Consider the following 13511-nt stretch of genomic DNA (forward strand, 5'->3'; position numbering starts at 1 on the left):
TCTCCTATGTTTCCATAGGAACTTAGAGAAGAGGCTTCTGATGGATGTAAAGAAGGCGGATGGGCACCATCTGCAATATATACAACACTTTTGGCATTATATATGTTTTCAGAAGGTTTCTTCTACCAAGCCAAGAGATCCACAGTTCTCATAGGATTTCAGTAAGTTTGTAACCTCCCATAGTAATGTCGAATAAGGCTACTTTCACACTAGCGGTCAGAACGGATCCGTCTGCATTATAGTTTAGAAAAAATTCTAAGTCTGAAAGTTGTTCAGACGGATCCGTCCAGACTTTACATTGAAAGTCAATGGGGGGACGGATCCGTTTGAAAATTGAGCCATATTGTGTCAACTTCAAACGGATCCGTCCCCATTGACTTACATTGTAAGTCTGGAGGGATCCGTTTGCCTCCGCACGGCCAGGCGGACACCTGAACGCTGCAAGCAGCGTTCGGGTGTCCGCCTGCTGAGCGGAACGGAGGCTGAACGCTGCCAGACTGATGCATTCTGAGCGGATCCGCATCCACTCAGAATGCATTGGGGCTGGACGGATGCGTTCGGGGCCGCTTGTAAGACCCTTCAAACGGAGCTCACAAGCGGAGCCCCGAACGCTAGTGTGAAAGTAGCCTAATTCAGATGATAAAGATCTGAGCGGTCTCTGGATAAACGTACTCCTAAATAGGCGATCGTTGAGGGGGCCCAAGCAAAATTAGTGCTCTATTTCATGACTTTATAATTAGAAATAATTCCATATTCCTGCAATAAGTGTGCAATCTCTGGAAGACTATCAGATGGATTTGTTGTTAAAAACAATAGATCATCAGCAAAAGCTAAGAGTTTAAATTGCCTTCTTGTCATGCCCTGCTCTGACTATGTGCGGAGGTCGGCCAGAATAGCAGCACGTGTTTAGTTTTGTTTTGGAGTCGTGCTGAACCCGCCTCCCATCAGGTGCATTGGGTGGGGTCATTGGTTTAAATATCACTCTAGTCCAGTGTTCTAAGCGGGATATAGAAATCAGTCTGGCCTTGGAAGCAAGGAAGGAAGGTTGTCTGTTCCAGCTCAGAAAAGATAAGTGTGGTTTCAGTTTTTGTTGATGGCTGTCTAGGTTGTGTTTGTGTCATCTTTCCCATCCAGGTTCTGTGCGAGCAGGCTGCTCCTTTTCCCATTTTCACCATCTCAGGGAATCTAGGGTGTTTTAGCCCAGGCACGAGGACACATCATTCCTACCTTCAAGGTCTGTATGTGGGCTGAGCAGTGCAGGGAGAGAGATCAGGGTTTAGCTAGGAGGTGACCCTTCCCCTGCTTCTCGCCTAGAGCCTGGTTGTTGGTTTATCTGTGTGTCTGAGTTCCCCGTCCGCCGTGACACTTCTCCCTAAAAGAACCCTCCGAATGCCATCCCGCTCTCTGACACTCTGGAGCAAAGTTTCCATTACAAGGACAAATAGAGAGGGGGATAGTGGGCACCCATCTCTAGTTCCTTTTGTGATTTCAAATACGGGTGAAAATGTGCCATTTATGTTGAGGTGTGCATGGGGGGCCTGGTATAGTGTAAAGATCGCGGGTATCAATGACTGTGGGAAAGCAAGTTTACGGAGTGCAGCTTCCATAAATGCCCATTTGACTCTATCAGGAGCCTTCTCGGCATCAATGCTTTAGAGGTGCGGGCAGTGTGGATGGCGTGGAAAAGTCTAGTTGTGTTGGTCTTCCCCTCTCTCCCTTGGTCAAAACCCACTTGTTCAGGGCCTACTAAAGAGGGGATGATGGATTTAATCCTATTGGCGAGCAGTTTGGCCCATAGTTTCAGGTCTTGGTTTAGTAAGGAAATTGGCCTGTAACTTCCACAATCTGTGGGATTCTTCCCTACTTTAGGTATTAGTCTGATAAAGGCTTCTTGGGCCTGTTTTGGAAGAACGCCGCCTGAGAGAAGATTATTGCAGACCTTTGTCAAGTGAGGTAATAGCACCTCATGAAAGGTTTTGAAATATTATAGGGGGAAACCATCTGGGCCTGGACTCTTTTTAAGGGAGAAGCTCCATATGGCCTCTTTAAACTTCTACTTCGGAAAAGGGGGAGACCAGTTCCGCAGCAACAGCGGGGGATAGAGAGGGGAGTTTTAAGAAGTGCAGAAACTTTTGTGTTGCCTCCACAGCTCTCATATTAGATTCTGTACTATCTGGGTCATTTAAATCGTATAGTTTAGAATAGAAGTGGTGGAAAGCCTTCGCAATCTCCTCTGTGGTCGTCACCATTTTACCAGAATCATCTTTAATTTTGTGAATGAAAGCTTTAGATCTGGCTTTCTTAAGGAGGGAGGACATCAACCTGCCTCCTGTGTCCCCATGAGCAAAAATAAGGTGCTTAAAGTACAAACAAGCTGAACGAATTGAGAGGTAGGTTTTAAGCTTTGCCCTCAGGGTCACCAGTTCTTCCTGATTTGGATAGTTTTTGGATCTTCTCCACTGCCGCGATCTGTTGTAGAATGCTATCAACTTATTTTTGTTTATCTTTTTTTAATTTGGCGCCAAGAGCGATAAGTATACCCCTAATGTAGCCTTTATGCGCCTCCCAGACTATCAGTGCCTTCATCTCTTCTACTGAGTTTAAATCAAAATACTCTCTGAGATGTTTATTGATTTCCTGACAGGTTTTTTCATCGCTAAGAAGAGATTTATTTAATCTCCATGACCATTCCTTTCTGGGTAACTGCTTGATGGAAAGTGTGATGGAACACGGGGCACGGTCAGAGATGGTGATATTGCCTGTGGAAGCTGATCTTGTCTGCAACAACACTGGCTTGGTGGCTAGTATGTGGTCTAGTCTCTGAAAAGAGTTGTGAGTGGTTGACTTAAAGGGGTTAACCCGGACATATCCCCATTTTCACCCCAACAGCCCCCCTGACTTGAGCATCGGAGCATTTCATGCTCCGATGCTCTCCTTTGCCCTGCGCTAAATCGCACAGGGCAAAGGCATTTTTAAGAGTGCTAGTGACGTACCGGGGCTCTCCATGGGGCTGACAGGAAGCCTGGTGACATCACTGGCACTGATGGGCGGGCTTTTGTGCTGCCCTAGCCAGTAAAACGGCTAGGGCAGCGCTAAAGCCCGCCCATCAGAGCCGGTGACGTCACCGAACACCCTGCCGGGCGGAAGCTTCAGCCTGGCAGTGTGTTATTGTAAATAAAAGAGCCCGAACCCTGAGCGACTTAAAGCAGGGCAAGGGAGAGCATCGGAGCATTAAATGCTTGCCTCAGGGATGCTGCTGGGGTGAAAATAAGGGTATATCTGGGTTCAGCTCTGAACCTGAACAACCCCTTTAAAGGTATAATCCTTCGTTTGAGGATGGAGTTGTCTTCACAGATCAATTAAGCCTATTTCCTGCAATTTAGCATGAAGCTTGCCCATTGCTCTCCGTGTGATACTGGAGCGCTCTGACGATGAGTCCAACAGGGGATTCAATACTAAATTTAAATCCCCACCTAAGATGACCTGACCTTCGGCAAACATCTTTAGGTCTTCCAGGACCTGTAGTAACCATGGAATCTGTTTCGTAATAGGGACATAGATATTTGCGAATGTGTATTTCTCGGACGCCACAGACCCCTTAAGAAAGAGAACCCTACCCTCTGTAAACTGTTGGGAGACCCGGACAGGAATAGATTTGTGGAAAGCGATTGATACTCCTTTTCTGCGGGAAGTTTCCTAGCAACTATGGAACCATTGGTTAAAGAAGTAAGTGGGGAGTTTTGGTGTTCTATCTTTTTTGGAAGTGGGTTTCTGTACTTTGTAGATGTAGATGTAAGAATAAGGCTACATTCACACGAACGTTGTTTATTGAAATGAATGGGTATATCAGTATGTCCGTTCCGTAGCCTCGCAAAAAAAAATAGAACATGTCCTATTCTTGTCCGTTTTAGGCATTGCTAATATAGATCCGCAAAAAAAATAAAAATGGATGGCATACGGATGCCATCCGGTTTTTTGCGGACCGCAAAACACATACAGTCGTGTGCATGTAGCCTAACACTGTATGTGTCTTGCCTGATACACCCACTGCCCTCCTCTAACCAAGCAGAGATAGAAAAAGTGTGTGGGGGGGGGTACACCCAGGCATGTTGTGCACCCCAGCGCCACCTGAAAAGATATAGCCGGTCAGAAGTAAATGAAGGGGGATAAAAACAATTGGGGGGGAGGGGGCAGAATGAGTTCAGGTGCAGAGTAAGCTGGACTTCAAAGATGGACGACCTGAAGAGTAGCGATGTTGCCGCCGTTGAGAGTAACTGGGAAGTAGGTAGGGGCTGGTGCTCCTAGTGTCATACTCAGATATGTGTTCAGCCTCTTGTTCAAATAAGTGACTACCTATATCAGTGCTTTCTGGGACAGGGAGGGGGATAGGGTTCAAACCTCTCTTATCTGCGACCGGTTCAGAGCCGTCACATCTTAAACTACCCAAAACACAATGCTTAATAACTGCGAATACTGTAACATAATAATGCAAGATGAAGAGCCCGGTTTAGATGCTCTTGAAAATGGGAAGAAAAGCAATTGCACATAAGTAGATGGGTCGTTGACCCCAAACCTGCACATTAGCTTGAGATTCTGAGTGTCCTTCTTTAGAATCGTGGTAATAAATCCCGGGCATTGACGAGAGTCGGGTAATTGAAGCTGGAATTGGAAGATGGGTTACTGTAGGTTCTGGTAGACTGAGAGTTGTGGATAGAAGGCATGTCCCACAGTCTGTGGCTCTCCATAATTCATTTGCAGCACTTTCAGAGCGCAAGAGCAACATGGAGGATGGCTCAAGCACAGTGGGTGAGAAACAATCATCTCCCATGCCTAAAGTATGTAAGACTGCAGCCAAAGACAAAAAAGTGAAGGTGAGGATTGATAGTAAGCAGCTGTTGGTGGGCGATTCCATCATAAGAGGTGTGAAGTTTGAGGAGAATGGTGTTGTGAGATGTCTCCCTGATGCTTCTGCTAGCAGGGATAGACGACGGATCCTTAATATTGTTAGGCAAGCAAAGCAGGAAAGGGAAGTGGATGTTATTCTCCATCTTGGGACAAACGATCTGGCTTGCAATGAGGTTTCAAAGGTGAAAGAAGCTTTTCACACACTTGGAAAGGATATACGGGAGGTTGCATCAACTGTTTCATTCTCTGCAGTTTTGCCTGTGCATAACCTTCAGCATGACAGGAAGATGCGCATTAAGGAATTCAATGTATGGCTTGGTGAATGGTGTCTGAACCAAGGGTTTGGCTTTGTGTCTCATGTTAGCTCTTGTTGGAATGGAAAAGAACTGTACAAGAATGATGGTTTGCATCTTTCTCTCAAAGGAACGAATGTCCTCGGTGAACAGTTCCAGGTATTTGCTAAGAAGCATTTAAACTAGGAAAGGGGGGCAAAAGAGTGATAATCCAGCAGTCCAACTGCCCCCCGGAACAATGCCAGAAGAGGCCAGTAGCACAAAGGTTAAGAAATGACAAGCTCAGAGTCTTGTCTACAAATGCTCGCAGTCTAGGGAATAAGATCAATGAACTTGAGGCTATCATGGCATCTGAGAATATAGATGTAGTGGCTGTTACTGAGACGTGGTTCAAGGGGAGTAATGACTGGGATATATCAATACCAGGGTTCTCTCTATACAGGAAAGACAGAGAAGGCAAGAAGGGGGAGGGGTGGCCCTGTATGTGAAAGATAACATAAAATCTAATTTGATACAAGTTAGCGAGAACAATTTAGAGTCAGTTTGGGTTACCGTGCAGCTTGATAATCATAAGGTAACTCGTGTAGGTGTGATATATAGACCACCTAGCAAAGTCAAAGAATTAGATGATCTACTAGTTGAGGAAATAGCTAAAATGACATTGAAGGGGGAAGTTATCATTATGGGAGACTTCAATCTTCCAGATGTAAACTGGAAAACCAAAATAGCTAGTTCTGCCAGGAGTACAGATATTCTAAATTCCCTACTGGGATTATCTCTACAGCAAGTAGTGGAGGAGCCAACCCGGAAGGAGGCCGTTTTAGATTTAGTATTCACAAATGGGAATTTGGTATCTGATATTACTGTAGGGGAAAGCTTGGGATCTAGTGATCACCAGTCAGTGTGGTTTACTATAAGTACAGTGACTGAGTCACACCACATAAAAACAAAAGTTTTAGATTTTAGAAAAACTGACTTTTCTAAAATTAGATTAGTGGTATACAAGTCCCTATCAGACTGGAACAGTTTCATTGGAGTCCAGGAGAAATGGGACTACTTAAAAGTGGCACTATTGAAGACAACAGAAAATTGCATTAGGCTTGTCAGTAAAAGCAAAAAAAGGAAGAGACCACTGTGGTACTCAGCAGAAGTGGCCAAAATCATTAAAAACAAAAAGATAGCATTTAGGAATTATAAAAAAAATAACAAAACGAGGATGACAGACAAATTTATAAGATTAGGCAGAGAGAGGCCAAACAAGTTATAAGAGCTTCCAAAGCACAGGCAGAAGAGAAATTAGCTCAGTCAGGGAAAAAATGTGATAAGGCATTCTTCAGATACATAAATGAAAAAAGGAAACTAAAACAAGGAATTACCAAATTAAAAACAAAAGAAGGAAGGTATATGGAAGAAGATAAAGAACCATCTGACTGCCTCAATGAATATTTCTGTTCAGTTTTTACAAAGGAAAATGAAGGAGAAGGACCTCAGTTAGGAAAGAAGACTAATGAATCTTTTGATGCATGTGTCTTTACAGAGGAAGAGGTTCTAAGTCAGCTGTCTAAAAGTAATACAAATAAGTCACAGGGGCCTGATGGGATACACCCAAAGCTATTAAAAGAGCTCAGCGGTGAACTAGCAAAACCATTAACAGATTTATTTAACCAATCACTGGCAACAGGAGTCGTCCCAGAAGATTGGAAATTAGCAAATGTTGTGCCCATTCATAAGAAAGGTAGTAGGGAGGAATCGGGCAACTATAGGCCAGTAACCCTGACATCAATAGTGGGGAAATTAATGGAAACCATACTTAAGGAGAGGATTGTGGAACATCTAAAATCCCATGGATTGAAAGATGAAAAACAGCATGGGTTTACTTCAGGGAGATCATGTCAAACTAATCTTATTGATTTTTTTGATTGGGTGACTAAAATAATAGATAACGGAGGTGCAGTAGACATCGCTTATCTAGACTTTAGTAAGGCTTTTGATACTGTCCCACATAGAAAGCTTATCAATAAAGTGCAGTCTTTGGGCTTGGACTCCCATATTGTTGAATGGATTAGGCAGTGGCTGAGGGACAGGCAACAGAGGGTTGTAGTCAATGGAGTATATTCAGACCAAGGTCTTGTTACCAGTGGGGTACCTCAGGGATCTGTTCTGGGACCCATATTGTTTAATATCTTTATCAGCGAAATTGCAGAAGGCCTCGATGGTAAGGTTTGTCTTTTTGCTGATGACACAAAGATTTGTAACAGGGTTGATGTTCCTGGAGGGATACACCAAATGGAAAAGGACTTAGGAAAACTAGAGGAATGGTCAAAAATATGGCAACTAAAATTTAATGTTGATAACTGCAAGATAATGCACCTGGGGCGTAAAAACCCAAGAGCAGAATATAAAATCAGTGATACAGTCCTAACCTCAGTATCTGAGGAAAGGGATTTAGGGATCATTATTTCAGAAGACTTAAAGGTAAGCAGACAATGTCACAGAGCTGCAGGAAATGCTAGCAGAATGCTTGGGTGTATAGGGAGAGGCATTACCAGTAGAAAGAGGGAGGCGCTCATGCCGCTCTACAGAGCACTAGTAAGACCTCATTTGGAGTATTGTGCTCAGTACTGGAGACCATATCTCCAGAAGGATATCGATACTTTGGAGAGAGTTCAGAGAAGAGCTACTAAACTGGTACAGTTTAGTAGCAGGATAAAACTTACCAGGAAAGATTAAAGGACCTTAAAGAGGACCTTTCATCCGAATCAAGTATGTAAACTGAATATACATACATGGAGAGTGGCGCCCAGGGACCCCCCTGCACTTACTATTATCCCCGGGCGCCGCTCCGTTCTCCGGTGATAGCAGTTTACATACTTGATTCGGATGAAAGGTCCTCTTTAACATGTATAGCTTGGAAGAAACACGAGACAGAGGGGATATGATAGAAACTTTTAAATACATAAAGGGAATCAACTCGGTAAAAGAGGAGAGAATATTTAAAAGAAGAAAAACTACCACAAGAGGACACAGTTTTAAATTAGAGGGGCAAAGGTTTAAAAGTAATATCAGGAAGTATTGCTTTACTGAGAGAGTAGTGGATGCATGGAATAGCCTTCCTGCAGAAGTGGTAGCTGCAAATACAGTGGAGGAGTTTAAGCATGCATGGGATAGGCATAAGGCCATCCTTCATATAAGATAGGGCCAGGGGCTATCCATAGTATTCAGTATATTGGGCAGACTAGATGGGCCAAATGGTTCTTATCTGCCGACACATTCTATGTTTCTATGTTACAATAATGCGAGATGAAGAGCCCGGTTTAGATGCTCTTGAAAATGGGAAGAAAAGCAATTGCACATAAGTAGATAGGTCGTTGACCCCAAACCTGCACATTAGCTTGAGATTCTGAGTGTCCTTCTTTAGAATCGTGGTAATAAATCCCAGGCATTGACGAGAGTCGGGTAATTGAAGCTGCAGCCTTAAGGTTTCCCCTTTTCTCCTTTGGCTCTTGATTTCTGGTAGTTGTTTTCCATGCGTCCACTTTCGGGAGTGGAGGTAGATCTTGGTCAAGAAGCATAGGCATCCAGGACTGTAGTTGCAACGGCGGGATTTCCAACGCAGCCCATAATTTCTCCAGGAACAGGTGGAGAGTAAACAGTTAATCTCCGACCATTATGCCTGACAGCTAACCCAAAGGGAAAAAGCCATTGTTAGTAGTTATACATGTTAACATGTTTACTGCCCCCTGTAGGCTATATAGATATGACAGTTTATAACCTTTGTCATATTGTTTGTCTGAATAAAGTTTGTTGAATTACCTCACATCGCCTCAGGAAACATGGTGTCAGAAGTGGAGAGGGCTTTGGTGTTTTAGAAACCACTAAAGTCCTAATATCAGAACAAAAGACCAACAAGAATTGTTTCTCTGGTAATTTATTAATAAGAGACACACCGTGTTACAGAAAATGGCTGCAAACAACTTCCCTGTGCCGTCTCCCATGGACTGTAAAGGGGACCTGGCAGTTAACTGGACATATTTCAAATCCCAGTGGGAAGATTATGAGGTGGCAACTGAACTTGATAAGAAAGACCCCAAGGTGAGGACAGCGACACTGCGCTCAGTGATGGGGAGAGACGGTCTGCGTATTCATCAGCACCTCTCACTCTCTGATGCCGACAAGCAGGACATAGAGAAAACTCTGGATGCATTACAGCCATTTTATGCCTTCACGTAACATCATTTATGAGAGGCACATATTCAATACCACAAACCAAGGCCCATTGGAAACTATAGATCAGTATGTGACTAGGCTGAGGCAGCTCGCCGCTACATGTGAGTTTGGAGTATTACATGATGAACTTATCAGAGACAGAATAGTTCTGGGATCAAAAGACATAAATGCTAGAAAGAGAATGCTCAGAGTACCAGACCTGAACCTACAGAGAGCCATGGATGTGTGTAGAAGCCATGAACTTACAGAAATGCAAATACAAGCAATGCATAAAAGCAAAAGTGAAACTGAAGCCGTACATTATACTGCTAAAACATATAAAAAGCCCATGAAAGAAAGCAAAGTAAAAACAATCAGATGTAGATACTGTGGAAACAACCACCCCTGGGGCAGAGACCACTGTCCTGCATATGGAGAAACCTGCAGTAAATGCAAAAAGCAAAACCATTTTTCTAGAGTATGCAGGCAGAAAGCAAATGCCAGAATACATATGGCTGCACAGATCAAGAGCAGCAGCTCAGAAGAATCAGTATTCACTATTATTCATCAAATAGGAGCAGTAAGCAGTCCGGGATCACAGTGGTTTGTACCACTAGAACTCAGCATTGACAGAGAAGCAGGGGAAAGGTTACACTGTCAGTTAGACTGTGGGGCCACCTGCAACCTTATGACATACAAAGACTATTGCAAAATTGTTAAAGAAGGAGAGCCAACATTACAGAAGAGTAATGTCAAATTAAAATGGTACAATGATACCTATATGACACCTATGGGCCAATGTAATCTAAATTGTACATATAAAGATAAAACATATACACTGCAATTCCAAGTTGTCCAAGGTAAACACAAACCACTTCTCTCAGCAGAAACATGTCAGAAAATGGGCCTCCTTACACTGAATGTAGAACATAATGTATTATTACATGATGACCAGCAAACAACTACAACTTCACCCTTTTCTTATGAAATGATCACAACTGAATATAGAGACATTTTCAAAGGACTAGGGTGTCTACCTGGAGAGTATCACCTAGAAATAGATGAAGCAATACCTCCTGTTCAACACCAACCACATAGAGTGCCGGCTCCACTTAAAGCAGACTTAAAGGCGAAAATAGAGAGATTAGAGACACTGGGAGTGATAAAAAAGGTCATAGTACCTACGACATGGATAAGTAGTATGGTTGCTGTTAAGAAACCAGGCAAGCTGCGAATATGCATTGATCCCAAAGACTTAAATAAAGCACTAAAACGCTCACATTATCCAATGCCCACGATAGAGGAAATCCTACCAAGTTTAACAAATGCAAAAGTATTTTCTGTCTTAGATGCTAAGGATGGCTTCTGGCAAGTAAAACTGGACACTAAAAGCAGTTATCTCACTACATTCTGGACTCCCTTTGGGCGTTACCGATGGCTACGCATGCCTTTTGGGATTGCTACTGCACCAGAAGAATATCAACGTAGATAACATGAAGCAGTAGAAGACCTGCCCGGAGTGGAAGTTATTGCAGATGATAAATTGGTGTATGGCTGTGGTGACACTACAGAGGAGGCCACAAAGGATCATGACAAGAATTTGATTGGACTCTTAGAAGAGCACGAAAGCTGAACCTAAAATTCAATAAAAAGAAGCTGAGATTGAGGCTATCTTCTGTACCATACATGGGACATTTACTCACAGCAGAAGGCCTACGTCCTGATCCAGAAAAAGTCAGAGAAATCTTAGAGGTACCAAAGCCTGACAATGTACAAGCAGTTCAGAGACTGCTAGGGTTTGTAAACTACCTTTCAAAATTCTTACCACATCTTTCGGATGTATGTGAACCACTACGCAGACTGACAGACAAAGACAGCTTGTGGGCCTGGCAATCCAGCCATGATGAAGCCCTCAAGCAAATAAAAGATATTGTTACTAAACATCCAGTTTTGAGATACTACAATGTCAATGAAGAAGTAACAGTCCAATGTGATGCCAGTGAAAAAGGTCTTGGAGCAACACTTTTGCAAGGAGGTCAGCCAGTGACATTTGCATCACGTACACTGTCTTCAACAGAACAAAGATATGCCCAGATTGAAAAGGAATGTCTTGCCATTGTATATGCATGCCAGAAGTTTAATCAGTACTTACATGGAAAAAATATTATCAACATTGAGACTGATCATAAGCCTCTAGAGAGCATTTTTAAAAAACCTCTCCTAGTAGCACCAAAACGTCTACAGCGCATGATGCTACAGTTGCAAAAATACAACCTTAATGTGGTTTACAAAAAAGGATCAGAAATGTATATTGCAGACTTCTTATCAAGAGCAGCATTACCTCACAAAACAATGGACAAGGACACCCCAGATTATGAGATTTTCTTGATGCAATCAGAGGATGCCTTTTCTAAGGAACTGGAAGAGATAAACTTTGCAGAATATCTAAGAGTGTCTGATTTGCGCCTACAACAAATTCAGAAGTTCACAGAACAAGATGAAGTCTTGCAAGCATTAAAAACTACTGTTCTTACAGGATGGCCAGACCAAAAAGAAAAAATACCGATTTGTATCAGGGACTACTGGGGCTTTAGAGATGAGATAAGCATACAAAATGGAATTCTGTATAAAGTCATCATACCAAAAAACATGCGCCCAGAAATGATAGCGAGGACTCATTCTAGCCACTTAGGAATAGAAGCATGCCTTCGCAAGGCCAAGGATGTCATCTTTTAGCCACACATGGGCCCAGAGATTATAGAGGCAATAAAGAACTGTAATACTTGCAATGAGTATATGCGTAAACAAACAAAAGAACCTCTGATGACTCACAAATTGCCCACTCTACCCTGGAGCAAACTAGACATGGACTTATTTTCCTTAACAGGACAAGATTACTTAATAATTGTTGATTATTATTCAGATTTCTGGGAAATTGATTTCGTTTCTGATACCACCTCTAAAACAATTATAGATTGTTGCAAAGCACATTTTAGCAGACATGGAATCCCTGATTCTGTAATTACAGATAACGGACCACAGTTTGTCAGCTCAAAGTTTGCACGATTTTGTAGAGAGTGGGAATTTGAACATCTTACATCATCCCCATATCACAGTCAGTCCAACGGTAAAGCTGAAGCTACTGTAAAAATAGCAAAAACACTCATAAAGAAAGCTAAATGAGATGACAAGGATATCTGGAAAGCGGTTCTTGACTGGAGAAATCCCCCATCAGAAGGCACCAGCAGTAGTCCTGTACAACGGCTAATGTCAAGAAGGACCAGGACTTTACTTCCGACTGCTCAGAAACTGCTGTTTCCAAAGGTTATAAAAGGAGTGGTCGAGAACCTAACTGAAAGACGCAAAAAAGCAAAGGCATATTATGATAAAGGAGCCAAGGAACTTCCTGAACTAAGCATTGGTCAGCCAGTGCGAATACAACCATCGCCGTCGTCAACAGATGAAATTTGGCGACATGGTATTTGTTTGGAGAAAGTTGCTCCACGATCTTATAAAGTGGAAGCAAATGGACAGTTGTACAGAAGAAATAGGAAGTTTCTGAGGACTGCAGATGACAAATCTGACATTGAAATAAGTGAAGTGATTACACCAGGTACATCTCCAGATGAGACAACTCCCGAAGAAACAGGGATGGATGATCATATGCAACAATGTGAAGCTCCTGCCACACCAAGACGTACTAGAACTAGGGTTATTAGAACACCAACAAGATATAAGGATTTTGTATGCTAGATACATTATAAAAAACATTGTCACCTTTGGAATGTATTGTGGTATCCAATCATCTTATGTTATATATTACTTGATTTCACAAGAAAGGGAGGATGTTAGGAGTTATACATGTTAACATGTTTACTGCCACCTGTAGGCTATATAGATATGACAGTTTTTAACCTTTGTCATATTGTTTGTGTCTGAATAAAGTTTGTTGAATTACCTCACATCGCTGGAGCAAGATCTGGATAGAAATGAAGTGTGGTCTCAGCATAGACAACGGGGTGGTTTTCTCTAGCTGCTGTGAGTAATTGACACGTGTCCACAGAAGATAGTAAACCACAGATTATGTCTCGTGGTGGCTCCCCCTGT

Source organism: Bufo bufo, chromosome 7 (genome assembly GCF_905171765.1).
Source record: "Bufo bufo chromosome 7, aBufBuf1.1, whole genome shotgun sequence".
Lineage (NCBI taxonomy): Eukaryota > Metazoa > Chordata > Amphibia > Anura > Bufonidae > Bufo > Bufo bufo.